This window comes from Paroedura picta, chromosome 1, assembly GCF_049243985.1.
Source record: "Paroedura picta isolate Pp20150507F chromosome 1, Ppicta_v3.0, whole genome shotgun sequence".
Taxonomy (NCBI): Eukaryota; Metazoa; Chordata; class Lepidosauria; order Squamata; family Gekkonidae; genus Paroedura; species Paroedura picta.
In genome coordinates, this window is record NC_135369.1 from 77757965 (window position 1) to 77769801 (window position 11837).

An 11837-nucleotide genomic window follows, 5' to 3' on the forward strand; every position below is an offset into this window, starting at 1 on the left:
CAAATTTGTAATGTCACTTCCCCACTTAGTCACAGATCCCAAGTATTTGTGCCACACCTAAAACTGAAGGATTCTTTAGTCAGATTCACAACATCCCTTCTCTAGGGAAGCAGCACAAGATGGTGGAAGAAAAGTTGCTTCCTTATGCAGGGTTCTGTTGGGACAGGAATGTGCTCTAATTGTAAAGCAGGCTATATTCACACAGGCCTACCTAAGTTACTGTACACAATGACAAACAAATCACATCGCACCTTTACAGCATCTCCCTTTTTCTGAAAAGGGATTATGCTGAATTTTACTCTCTTAAACCTGCTATAGATGATTGCTGAAATCAAGTGTTGATATGGGGCAGTTCAAACATGCATACAGTTGCGATCTAGAACAAAGAACTGTGGGAGAAATTGAACCATCAAAACATTATTACAGGTAGGCCCATTATGCACGGGTTGGATAATGCACTTTCAATGCACTTTAGAAGTAGATTTTCCTTTTCCACACAGGAAAATCCAGCTGCAAAAGCACACTGAAAGTGAATTCTCCAATGTGTGCGTAATGGATTTTTCTTGTAATTCAGGACTAACATTGGAGAAGAACTAGGAGCTTTGTCTCCATCCATCTTAAAGTTCTGAAAAGAGTAGCTTTCTTCAGAACAGAATGCATCAACCCTGCTTGCAGTGTACTCTTAAAAATGAGTTAGTTGAAAATATCCCTGGAAAAATTAGAATACTGGCAAAAAGGCAAATATTATGTCCAGAAATTTCCAATAAAACCCCCATATGACATTTCTGATCCCAGTATAAGGAGAAGAACATGCTGATGAAACTGTAAAATTACCATTTCTACATGTTCTACAAATCAGCTGATGTCATTGCTGGCTGAATGATTCTTAAAGTTAGAGCGTTAAGACTAGACCGCCTCTTCCTTGAGAAGAGGTCTAATTTTTCATCCCCCTGGACAGGACTAACTATCATCTCTAACTATTCAGATGAAAATCAATGTGTGTGCATCACTTCTTCAATGGATGTCTTTGTTCCTCTTTGGTCTCCTTCATCTCCTTGCACATGATTTATAACAGAAGTGCAGTATAGTTTAAGATATCTACAGAATAGAAGCAAAGCAGCTCTTCAGATTCTTATGGTGGGAATTATAGCGTATATGCTTTTTGATCTTGGATTGCATGAAAAAAGATTATACCTACCACCAGGAAAACAGACACATACTGCCCAAAAACACCAATTATTCTGAAAAGAGCGCAGGATGCCTTTCTCTCTCTCCCTCCTCCCCTGTACTGAAGATATAATTAAATCTTAGGCAGAAATTAAGAGGTCCTAGATTCTCAGTTGGCAATTATTCAGTCACATCTGGCAATCCACAGAGAAAAAGGATCATTACTATTTGACTCTGTATATATAATTTTACCCTCCTGGCCAGATATTCTCCATGCTGTTTCCATTGCAAATACTCTAAAGAAGCTTGTTCATTGGTGTATTGCTGGAAAAGGTTGCCTGTATTGGCAAGGACTGTAAGCAAAATGTCTCTTCCCAAACCCTTTGAATTCCGAAGAAAGGTCTTCCGTCAATTACCAATGCCAGCCCATCATTTCTTTCATAGGCAATTTTCCACATGGTGTTTGTTTTCCATCTTCTCTCAGAACAGTAAGTATCCTTCTTAATACCTGGTTTTCCTGCCAATTTACCTTCATGTTGGGAAACAACACCTTGGTCATTTAAGTAGGACAGCGTATTCAGATCACAGATCTCTTTTATCACCCTGCCTTTTCATTTGTGCTCTAACTGGCTCTACAAGGGACCAATTCTGACATTTCTACATCACACATGAAAGCTCATTGATTATATTTAAAAATATGGCTATGCAAGGGGTATTTTTGCTCCCATATTTGTGCATCCATAGCCAGCATCAACATCAGCTTCTCTTGGCACATACTAGGCCTGTCAAATGGAAAAGAGAGAAATTATAGCAGGCTTTAAGTGATGTCTTTTAATGCAGGACATTTTCATGCTTGCTTTCTACATCCCATCCCACCATTGACTAAAGGCACTATTTGATTTGAACACAGCCAGCCATACCCCAAAATGGTATCACACTTGGAGTGCAAGAAGAGAAAGACTAGGGAGAGGTGGAGCGGAGACTGGGCCAAGAATTCTTTGCTCAGTGGTCTTCAGACCTCCTTTCCAAAGTAAACAGAACAGGAAGGTGATGCAGCATTCTATGAAATTCTCTGTAAAAAGAACAAAAAACATCTTATCCCTGGCCAGGCAATATTGAGAGAGAGACAGAGAGAGAGAGAGACAGAGACAGAGACAGAGACAGAGAGAGACAGAGACAGAGAGAGAGAGAGAGACAGAGACAGAGACAGAGAGAGACAGAGAGAGAGAGAGAGAGAGAGAGAGAGAGAGAGAGACAGAGAGAGAGAGACAGAGAGAGACAGAGACAGAGAGAGAGAGAGAGAGAGAGACAGAGACAGAGAGAGACAGAGAGAGAGAGAGAGACAGAGAGAGAGAGAGAGACAGAGACAGAGAGAGACAGAGAGAGAGAGAGACAGAGAGAGAGAGAGAGAGAGAGAGAGAGAGAGAGAGACAGAGACAGAGAGAGACAGAGACAGAGACAGAGAGAGAGAGAGAGAGAGAGAGAGAGAGAGAGAGAGAGAGAGAGAGAGAGAGCATGTAGTGTTCCTGTTTCCTGGTATATTCCTGAATTCCTGTAGGTCCTTCCAGTTAGGGTGAAGGTAGCTCAGCATGTCTGGACACTGGGGGAGCATTGGAACCAGATTGTGTGTGTGTGTGTGTGTGTGTGTGATCTCCTTACTTAATAGGGTGCCTCCTATTATCTAAGCTGGGAATTCCTCTGCTTCCTCCCCTCCTTTTTATTCTCCCTTCCTCCTTTGTATTCTCCCCTTCTCCTCAGGTTCTCACACACGTTGGATAATGCACTTTCATTGTGCTTTTTCAGCTGGATTTTCCTGTGTGAAACGAGAAAATATATTCTCTTGATATCATTCATGCTAGGTAAGTCCAGACTTGTATGAGCAGATGAGACTTGCTTAAACAAATCACGCTTGCGTTCATCTGATGCTAGATAAGCTAGCCTGTTTTAGGGGGAAGTATTTTTTTTTTCAATTAGGCTTTTATCGACCTCTATTACAACGATCCCCTTCAAGGATCGCTGCCCCCTTCAAGGATCGCTGCCTTGTTGTGGCAAGGGGGCTTGCGTAGTTCAGTGAAGCTATGAGCTATGCCGTGCAGGGCCACCCAAGACGGACAGGTCATAGCTGAGAGCTCTGACAAAAGGTGATCCACTGGAGAAGGCAATGGCAAACCACTCCAGTATCTTTGCCATGAAAACTCTATGGACAGTTCCAATAGGTATAACGATATGACGCTGGAAGATGAGCCCCTCAGGTCGGAAGGTGTCCAATATGCTACTGGGGATGAGCAGACGGCTAGTACGAGTAGCGCCAGAATGAATGAAGCTTCTGGGCCAAAGCCGAAAGGACGCTCAGTTGTGGAAGTAACTGGTGGCGAAAAGACAGTCCGATGCTGTAAAGATTTTTATTCCATAGGAACCTGGAACGTCAGATCCATGAATCAAGGCAAGCTGGACGTGGTTAAACAAGAAATGAGAAGACTGAACATTGACATTTTAGGAATCAGTGAACTAAAATGGACAGGAATGGGTGAATTTAATTCAGATGACCATCAGGTATACTACTGTGGACAAGAATCTCGCAGAAGAAATGGAGTAGCATTCATAATCAATAAGAGAGTAGGAAAAGCAGTCTTGGGATACAATCCCCAAAGTGACAGAATGATCTCAGTTCGAATCCAAGGCAAACCATTCAACATCACAGTGATCCAGGTCTACGCCCCAACCACTGCTGCTGAAGAGGATGAAGTTGATCAGTTCTATGAAGCCCTACAACACCTTCTAGAAGCAACGCCCAAAAATGATGTGCTTATCATCATGGGGGATTGGAATGCTAAAGTAGGAAGCCAAAAGATAACCGGGATAACAGGCAAGTTTGGCCTTGGAGTACAAAATGAAGCAGGGCACAGGCTGGTAGAATTTTGTCAAGAGAATACAATGGTCATAGCAAACACTCTTTTCCAGCAACCCAAGAGACGACTCTACACATGGACATCACCAGACGGTCAACACAGAAATCAGATTGACTATGTGCTCTGCAGCCAAAGATGGAAAAGTTCTATCCAGTCAATAAAAACAAGACCAGGAGCTGATTGTGGTTCAGATCATGAGCTTCTTGTTGCAAAATTTAGGCTTAAATTGAAGAAAGTAGGGAAAAGCACTAGGCCACTCAGGTATGAACTAAATCATATCCCTGACGAATACACAGTGGAGGTGACAAATAGATTTAAGGAATTAGATCTGATAGACAGAGTGCCTGAAGAACTATGGACGGAGGTTCGCAACATTGTACAAGAGGTAGCAACTAAAACCATCCCAAAGAAAAAGAAATGCAAGAAATCAAAATGGCTGTCTGAGGAAGCTTTACAAATAGCTAAGGAGAGAAGGGAAGTGAAAGGCAAGGGAGAAAGAGAAAGATACACCCAATTGAATGCAGAATTCCAGAGAAAAGCTAGAAGAGATAAGAATGCCTTCTTAAATGAACAGTGCAAACAAATAGAAGAAAACAATAGAATGGGGAGGACCAGAGATCTTTTCAAGAAAATTGGAGATATGAAGAGAACGTTTCATGCAAAGATGGGTATGATAAGGGACCAAAATGGTAGGGACCTCACAGAAGCAGAAGAGATCAAACAAAGGTGGCAAAATTATACAGAAGAACTATACAAGAGCGAGCTTAACATCCCTGATGACCACAATGGGGTAGTTACTGACCTGGAGCCAGACATCCTGGAATGTGAAGTCAAATGGGCCTTAGGAAGTCTGAGCAACAATAAAGCTAGTGGTAGTGACAGCATTCCAGTTGAACTATTCAAAATCTTAAAGGACGATGCAGTAAAAGTGCTACACTCAATTTGCCAGCAAATTTGGGAAACTCAACAATGGCCACAGGATTGGAAAAGGTCAGTTTACATTCCAATCCCAAAGAAGGGCAATGCCAAAGAATGTTCAAACTACCGCACCATCGCACTAATTTCTCATGCTAGCAAAGTTATGCTCAAAATCCTACAAGCTAGGCTCCAGCAATATGTGGACCGAGAACTTCCAGAAGTACAGGCAGGATTTCGAAGAGGCAGAGGAACTAGAGATCAAATTGCCAACATACGCTGGATCATGGAGAAAGCTAGGGAGTACCAGAAGAACGTCTACTTCTGCTTCATTGACTATGCTAAAGCCTTTGATTGTGTGGAGCACAACAAATTGTGGCAAGTTCTTAAAGAGATGGGAATACCAGAGCATCTTATTTGTCTCTTGAGAAATTTATATGCAGGTCAAGAAGCAACAGTGAGAACTGAACATGGAATCACTGACTGGTTCAAAATTGAGAAAGGAGTTCGGCAAGGCTGTATACTGTCGCCTTGCCTATTTAACTTGTATGCAGAGCACATCATGAGAAATGCGGGATTAGAGGAGTCACAAATTGGGATCAAGATTGCAGGGAGAAATATCAACAACCTCAGATATGCAGATGATACCACTCTAATGGCAGAAAGTGAAGAGGAACTAAAGAGCCTGTTGATGCGGGTGAAGGAGGAGAGTGCCAAAGTTGGCTTGAAACTCAACATCAAGAAAACAAAGATCATGGCATCCGGCCCTCTCAATTCCTGGCAAATAGAAGGGGAAGAAATGGAGATAGTGACAGATTTTATTTTCCTGGGCTCCAAGATCACTGCAGATGGGGACTGCAGCAAAGAAATTAAAAGACGCTTGCTCCTGGGGAGGAAAGCTATGGCAAATCTAGGCAGCATCCTAAAAAGCAGAGACATCACCCTGCCAACAAAAGTGCGTTTAGTCAAGGCTATGGTCTTCCCAGTTGCAATGTATGGCTGCGAAAGTTGGACCATAAGGAAGGCCGAGCGTCAAAGAATTGAGGCTTTTGAACTCTGGTGCTGGAGAAGACTCTTGCGAGTCCCTTGGACTGCAAGGCGAACAAACCAGTCAGTCCTAGAGGAGATCAGCCCTGACTGCTCTTTAGAAGGCCAGATCCTGAAGATGAAACTCAAATATTTTGGCCACCTCATGAGAAGGAAGGACTCCCTGGAGAAGAGCCTAATGCTGGGAGAGATCGAGGGCAAAAGAAGAAGGGGACGACAGAGAATGAGGTGGATGGATGGAGTTACTGAAGCAGTAGGTGCAAACTTAAATGGACTCCGGGGAATGGTAGAGGACAGGAAGGCCTGGAGGATCATTGTCCATGGGGTCGCGATGGGTCGGACACGACTTCGCACATAACAACAACAAATTACAATGGAGGTGAACCTACTTTAATAAAAGTAAGCATATTTTTCTAATAAATTTACCTCACCTGTTTTTTCTGTTGTGCAACTTTGCTAGAGAAACTAATTAAAATCCACAATACTTCTGAACCCCAGAAAGATCAATCCTGGAATCTAAGTATCCCTATGAACCAAGGGCATGCAGGTTGGTGGGCTGGAGTGCAGGGATGGAGTCGGCCCCTTTCCTTAGTGGAGCTGCACTTGTGGAAGAGAAAGGAGGAGTTATTCCACTTCCTTGGCCTTTGGCACTCAGTCCCCCATCCACATGGCTATTCCCTCATTTGGGTCCCACAACCCTGACAACCAGTGGTCAGAAAGTGCTGTGAGAACAGAAAGGAGTGCAGGAAAAAAACACCATTCCTCCTGAGTTGTATAAAACACATCATTCTGTTTTCTATAAATTTTAATATTTGCTTCTTGCTTATTTTAACATTGCCTTTGTTAATTTATTGAGCTTCATTTAGAACATTCTGAGTTGGGTCCTATGATCTGTGAGCAGAAGTTCAGTCATGAAAAAGAATTTTCCTACTTCTGCCATCCTGCTATAGCCATCTCCCCACTCCAATGCCTTCAGGAATTCACAGGGCCCTTAAGAATCACACTGGGAGATCTGGAGTAAGAAGTAGAAATTACAGGAATCCCACTACCCCCCCACCACCACCACCACCCCACTGCCAGTGAATATGCCATTGATCCAGTGGAAATAAACCCTAGGATCCAGTTCAATGTTCTTGGCAGATTTCCCAAGAACATGCAGGTTTTCATTCAGCACTTTTGGGGTTGTGTGCAGTGAAAAAGTAGCAAATGGCCTGCAAAGATCCTTTGGGTTGTGTGTACCACAGGTATTGATGGCTTGTCCCTAAAACAGACCTTTAAATACAGCCTAATACTTGTCAGATAAACTGGCAGCCATCGAGGTCCCTTGAGGTTAACATGATCTGTCTCTGCTCATATAATGGAATTATGGTTATAAGCTGAAAAACTGAGGCAATTTCACTGTCTTGAAAGACAGGGTTCTTTAGTCAGGACATGATGGTGGGCTTTCTATACAACTGGCCTTCAGCTGCTGAAGCAGGATCCACAAGTGGTTGTGCCCTGATCTAAGTCAGGTTTCATTGTGACACCACCAGTACTTTCATTTCTTGGTTTGTCTGTTTAGATGTCTTTTGGAAGAAAAGGAGGGCAACTAGATATCTAGGAAGTCAGATGGAACCTTCTCTCTAATGGCTGTTGTACAGATTCAGAAATTTTCAGCAGCATGACTTTTTTAAGCTTTGCAAGACAATAAGTTTCACATATGAGCATTCCTTCTTCCCTCACAGGTATTTAAAGGAGCCCTGCTCTCTTGCACCTGGTTGTCCCGAAGACAGAAAAAGAAAACTGGCATATTTGATCTCAAAAAAAAGTGTGACGTTTATCTCAAGCTGCAGTTTGGGATTAAATAGTTTGATCCTCCAACAAAAAACGACTGCTGACAGATCTGTTTCCATCAGCAAAATATGACTTTCTTATTTCCCCTGCCTAGCTGCCCCCCACAATAGAGCCCTAAAAGTAGCATGAGAGGTCTGCAATGAGAAGGAAATCAGCAAGAATCCCCCCTTTCCTAAGCAGAAATGTTAAGCTGGATCCACCCCAATTTATTTATTCATATTCATCTTTCCTCTATCAAGGAACTCAAAGTATTTATTCAAGAGTCTCTGCCATACAAGCAATGAGAAGATTCAGACTAGTTTACAATCAGCAAGATTCAGGCATCATGTCCATTCAGACCATAAACCTAGGACTGGTGAAGGCATCTGGAGGGTGGAGTAGGGGGGTTTCACTGCTTAAATTGTTGTTGGGAGTGTCGGGGGCGGGCTATGGGTTTTATGGGGGTTTATTGGGGAATAATTATTTGTAACCCACTATGAGCTGTTTTTTCAGGAGTGACGGGATAAAATCAAAATATAAAATAAATAATAAACCTGAATTTTTAATCTGAAAAGAGTGAAGATTTCCCTGACAAAATGTGGCTTCCCTACAAACAAGATGGACCAAGAATGTTCACAAAAGCCTGATTACAGAATAAATAAGGGGTTACATATGCTAAATTAACAAAATTGTAATGCCTAATATCACAATCCTAATCGTTATCATTATTAAACATAAAGCTCAAGTTGACAACTCACTCCGTACCTGATTGGCTCTCCCTGGGGTTGTGCCACCAAGAGAGAGAGAGAGAGAGCACTCTCAATGAGGGCCAATCAGTTCAAATTGCACTCTGCAAATTAGGAGCAATTAGGTCAAATTGTGTGCACACAACTCACTCCCTGCCTGATTGGCCCTCCCTGGGGATGTGCTACTAATAGGAAGAAAGCACTCTGCCAATGAGGGGCAATCAGTTCAAATTGCACTCTGCCAGTAAGGGCCAATCAGCTCAAATTGCATGCAGACAATTTATTTTTTAATTACTTTGATACTGAACTGAACTGAAAAATGTACAGACTGCAAGTTTTTCAGTTCTTCAAACAAATTATGCTATCAATTAAATATTAACATTGAAGGAAGAAACTGTGACAATTTTATGAATTATTGGATGTTTATTGTTATTAGCAATAACTACTGCAGTTTGGTTTAGTGGTTAGGAGTGCAGATTTTTAATATTGCGAGCTGGGTTTGATTCCCCACTCCCCCGCATGCAGGCAGCTGGATGACCTTGGGCTCGCCACAGCGCTGATAAAGCTGTTCTGACCAAGCAGTTATATCAGGGATCTTTCAGCCTCACCTACCTCACAGGATGCCTGTGGTGGGGAGAGGAAAGAGAAGGTGATTGTATGCCACTTTGAGACTCCTTCTGGTAGAGAAAAGTGGCATATAAGAACCAACTTCTTATTTTTCTCAATTACTACCACACAGCATTTCTCTTTGTTTCCTACCTGGATCCTGGCATCCCTGCACCTCCATGAGATCCAAAGCCAGAGAGTCCCCCCTCCCAAGTAGCCCTTTTCTCCAGGGGGACAGATCTCTGTTGCCTGGAATTCTAGCAAATCCCCAGGGTCCAACTGGATATTAGCATCCCGCAACTTCTCTGGAGCACACTGCTATAGACTTCCCCCCTCCCAAGAAAGCCCTTTCATCCCCAGAAGCCTCCCAAACTGCCATTTTCCCCTGGGTAGTTGATCTCTATAGTCAGCAGAGTCGACAGATGACCTCCAATTCCAGGAGATTTCGAGGACATACTTGAAGGTTGGTGACCCCTGGGCCAAGAATATTCCTTGAGGTTTGGAGGTAGGGTCTCAAGAGTCCAGGAGTGGGGAGGAGCCTTTGCCATGTAGTCAGCCCCCCAAAAGGCCACAATGCAGGTGTGCATCCTAGCACCCATTGTTTCCCTGGGTGCCTCTAGTATAATGCATAATTTTAAAAATACATTTAAAAAATCTCTCTTTTTTTTGGTGTCTCTACAAAAGATACAGCAACTAAATTGCATCATATATGTGGCAAAGACAGTCAAAGATCCAATTACCTATGTCTAATCTTATAAACTCCAGTGAAATAGAAAGGCTTTCATTTACATACTTTTTGACCAAGGAAATACAGTCAACTGTCAAAGCAAGATCAGCAGCAATATTAAGAGCTGATGAAAGGAGGAAACACAACAGTGGAGGCAGATTTAACATATCAGGTCTCTGAAGGCATGAGAGATCAGTCTTCAGATGCGCTAACAGTGAGCCTAGGGTAATGTCCTCTTTTTGTTTATAAAGTATTTAGCAAGAACCATCAGTATGTTCACAAAGGGAATCTGGAAAGTTATGCAAGTGAGCAACTGCACACAGAGTTCTGCTAAAACTCTGTTGTGCTACATGTTTCACAGCCAGATGTGTCAGCTGTTTGCTGTTTATGCCTGCTTTTTCCTTCAACGGTTCTTAGTCTTCAGTCTCCCTGGGAATATAACAGGGGCTAATTTAACTCTACATATTACAGAAAATTAACATCTAATTAAGGCAGGCATTCCTATTATTGCTGAAGCGGGAGAGCTAAATCATCTACCCAATCAAGGCTTGGGCCCAGATCCCTACAATCAAAGGAATATGTCTATGGTAAGATCCAGCATGCACCATAATTATATTAATCAGGGTGCTCTCATTCTGGGAAACAGCCACATGGCATATTCACATAGTTATGATATTAACTAATTTTGCAAATTTTGTTTCCAGTGCGAATGGTCTGAAGGCATCCTCTTCAGTTCCGTTACTGAAGCGAAGCAAGTCTGTTCTGGTAAGGGTCATGATGGGTGGAGCTTTGTGCACACACTGCATCTCATTTAAAGCTGGCCAGCCCATGGGCAGAGACAGAAGGTGGCACAGTATAGCCCAGTATCATCAGATCGCAGAAACTAAGCAGGATGGTACTTGGATGAGCCAACACCAAGGAAGGCTCTGCAGAGGAAAGCAATAGCAAACCACCTCTGTTTACTCACTTGCCTTGAGAGACCCTTGCTGGGGGCCACCATAAGTTGGCTTTGACTTGATGGTAGATGACACACAGAGAGACAGGCAACACTTTTCAATGCACCAGTTTTAAACCAGCCTTGACTATCTGTCTCTGGGATTCTAGTAGAACAAGAGCTGGTTTTTATACCCCACTATGCAAAGGAGTCCCAAAGCTGCTTACAATCGATTTCCCTTCCTCTCTCCACAACAGAAACCCTGTGAGATCAGTGGAGCTGAAAGAGCTCGGGGAGAACTGTGACTGACCCAAGGTCACCCAGCTGGCTTTATGTGGAGGAGTGTAGAATCAAACCTGAATCTCCAGATTAGAGTCTGTTACTTTTAACCACTACAACATTAGGATCAGTTTAAATGAGATACTAGGCTCATACAAGGTCATATGGGTCTGTTCCTGTTCCCTGCAGTGTCACATTTAAATGAAGCCTATGCTTCCTGGATCAAATTCTGCTGAGAAAACATGTTTAATTCACTCTGACATTGTCAGAGGAAGAGTGAAGTATAAATGGAAGCAATAAATAAAGGAAAATTTCACAGACATTTATGTGGTTCATCTTTTCACAAACAATAGACTAGCCAGGGGTAGTCAACCTGTTGTCCTCCATATGTCCATAGACTACAATTCTCATGGGAATTGTAGTCCATGGACATATGGAGGACCACAGGTTGACTACCCCTGGACTAGATGACAGTGGAGGAATTGTTACAGGACTGCCAGGCAGTGGGAATGTTTAATTAGACAGCTTTTCCTAACATCCCTAATTTCTCCCTTGCTCAGCAGCCAGAGGACAGAAGGGGGACACCATCATTGTGAATGAGTTGCCCCTTTTCACATGTACTTTGGCAATGCTGATTTCCTTTGAAACATTTGCCCTGGTCCCGAAAAAAGAAGTCCTTGGGTGAAGGGTTATCT

The 11837-nt window shown here is 42.8% G+C and overlaps 1 long non-coding RNA gene across 1 annotated transcript; it reads left to right on the plus strand.

Moving 5' to 3' along the window:
• The first annotated feature begins 1117 nt into the window (after window positions 1-1117).
• Window positions 1118-8409, plus strand: LOC143840503 (uncharacterized). The gene is made up of 3 exons (XR_013232234.1): window positions 1118-1655; window positions 2926-3026; window positions 7763-8409. It is a non-coding gene; the product is annotated as an uncharacterized LOC143840503 (long non-coding RNA).
• Window positions 8410-11837: the final 3428 nt, after the last annotated feature.